Source organism: Lactuca sativa, chromosome 1 (genome assembly GCF_002870075.4).
Source record: "Lactuca sativa cultivar Salinas chromosome 1, Lsat_Salinas_v11, whole genome shotgun sequence".
NCBI lineage: Eukaryota > Viridiplantae > Streptophyta > Magnoliopsida > Asterales > Asteraceae > Lactuca > Lactuca sativa.
In genome coordinates, this window is record NC_056623.2 from 165,675,668 (window position 1) to 165,678,509 (window position 2,842).

The window sequence follows — 2,842 nt, forward strand, 5'->3', positions numbered from 1 at the left end:
GATAGACTGAGTCCTTGGTAGATCACCCAAATGAAATTCCAAGGCTAGGACCCAACAAAATACGCTACAACCTAGAAAAGGGATGCCGTAATCTAGTTGCAGAATATTTGAAGGTAAGTGAATGACGACTCACTAATTTCCACCATGAAAAACGAAAAAGAAATTTAAGTTTTAAATCTATGAAAACTCCAAGATCCTTTGAGATACATTGAACTTTCAATGGCATGTTTATATCTCGATATGCCCCTCTTGTTTGTGACTGCGATGCCGAGGATCACAAAGCGGGTGTGAATAACCATGCAAACTACATGGTGCCCTCACATGTTACAGTCACCTATTCGATGTGCCGGTAAACCACACACGCTCCACCAAACTATGACAAACATTGAGTCACCCTTTGCTACCTTTGCTTAGACCCATTTAGTGTGCCAGTTAACCACACACGCTCCACTAACGTCTTCGCAAGGGCACAAAGTGTAATTTCATGGAATTGCATCAATTCACTTTTGCCTAAGTAACTAAGATTGGGAATTTTATGAAAAAATTTAGTTACTTTAGTAATTCATTATACTTATAATGGAAGGTTTCGTCCTATCCTACCCGTTCGGCTAACGACCCTCCACTAGTCAAGAGTGCGGTGGGTAAGAGTGGATACCCATTCAATCGCCATTTTATAGGCAATTTCCTTAAACACCCCTTATAGACTAGCTTCGTGAATGAGGCCTACTAACGGTAAGACTGACTTTTACTCATACATATATATAATGTTAGACTTTTAATGTTATACATAGTATAGGGTGTATTTTATACTTTTAAAATATTAGGTGGTCTAATTTAACAATTATACTTTTAATTCAATTAAATTGTAAACCTTAACTTTTATGGATTTATTAAATCTCTATTAATTATACACCTTAATTAATTAATAAACCATAAGGGTGTGATTTGAACTTTTTCAAAACTATACTAGTTTTAGAATTTAACATTCCTAATTAAACTTTTAATCAACTTTTAAATTCCAAAACTTGAGGGCAAGTTTTGAAACATTTCAACACGTTAGGGTTTAGAATTTAAATATACATCAAAATTAAACAATTAATCAAAATTTAAATTCCAAAACTTGAGGGCAAATTTTGAAACCTTTTTCAAAACATTAGGGTTTTAACTATTTAAATTTCAAAACAACAAAACTTTTGGGTTCAAATTTAAAATATAAAACCTAAAGGGATTAATTTGAAACTATTCCAAACTTTGTCAAGAATATTCTAGATCACATAATTCAAATAAGGCAATTAACTATAATTGGTGGTTATCTAATTAGATCTAGTTCAAATTCTTGCAAGATAATGATCAAATAATTTCCATAACTTAACATATATCAAATAAGGTAACAATTATCTAATTAGATGACCAAAATCTTTTATTTTGACAAGGATAATCATAAGGGATTAACAAAATTCGAATTTTATTAAGTTTAAACAATTATGACAATTATCCTAAGTCATAATAGGTAAAAATCCCGAAAATCCGCCTATCTGACGAGTTGACTCGTCGAGTCAGCCTTGGACTCGTCGAGTCTGCATGGACTCGGCGAGTTCAGCCATGGACTCGGCGAGTCCAGCCTCCAGAATCCAAAAAATCGAATTTTCCAATTATATCAAGCATCAATACAATAGAAACCAATCTAGGCTCTGATACCACTGATGGGTTTTGGTCATAAGACATCCTATGTGCTCATACAAACCCTAAAGCTTGGATCTAGGTTTCTCTATTGTACATACCTTGAATCCAAGACTATGAACCCTAATTCTAGCATATGGAAATCAATATTAACATATAATTAGGTTTAAGATATTACCTTGATTGTTATGTAGCAATAACAATCCCAATTCCTCCTTTGTATTGACTTTGGAAGGCTTAGAGTCACAAGTGTCACTCCTCTAATGGTTCACAAACACCATAAGCAAGAGGATGAAGAGGAAAGAGGATGGAGGCTGCCCAAAACGTGTTCTAACCCTAGAAAAGAAGTTCCCCACGTTTTTGAGTCATAAGGGTCTTATATATAGTAAGGCTATTAGGGTTATCTAACAAGGAAACCCTAATTTGGTTGCTTAAGCCCTAAGCAACCCATAGACTCCTTTAATAAAGCCCTTGGACGATTTCCTTATAGGCTTCCCATAAGAATTCGTCCACCTCTTGATTTAAGACAATCCATGACCCAAATTGCAATTATCTTATAATTACAATTCTAGTCCCTTAAGTTTAATTAATCTCTTTTAGTCACAAAACTAATTATTAATTAATTATTGACTAATATTAATTAAACAATATGATTTCTCCTTTAATATATTATTCCCATAATATATTAATAAATCATATTTAATCCTTACTCTCCATAATTCATCCTATCAAGTTGCTTTGGTGAAGGCAACCCAAAAGGACCATGCACCATCGGGTCAAGTACATACCAAAATAGTTATGGACTTAGACAGTAATCCAACAATATCATGGTTGGATTCCACCCCCACGACGACCCATACTTCCCAAACGAAGGCAATGTCGGATGGCTTAAAGAAGAGCCAGAGTATGATCATCCAATCCCTTTGGATGATCACCATGCTGAAGGCTTTTCTGATGGTTCTGACTCCGAGTTAGAAGTCAACAACCTACTCAACTTTCTCTTTTGGATATAACTTAGTTTATGTAAAAACTCGAGCTTAATTTCCTATCTTTGTGAAGACTTTGGATCTTTTAAGTCTTGATTAGGTAGTAGTTCTGTCAAAATTTTCCCATCTTGGTTTGATGTAAGACCTACTTCTAGGTCATTTTTCCAGAACTAGTT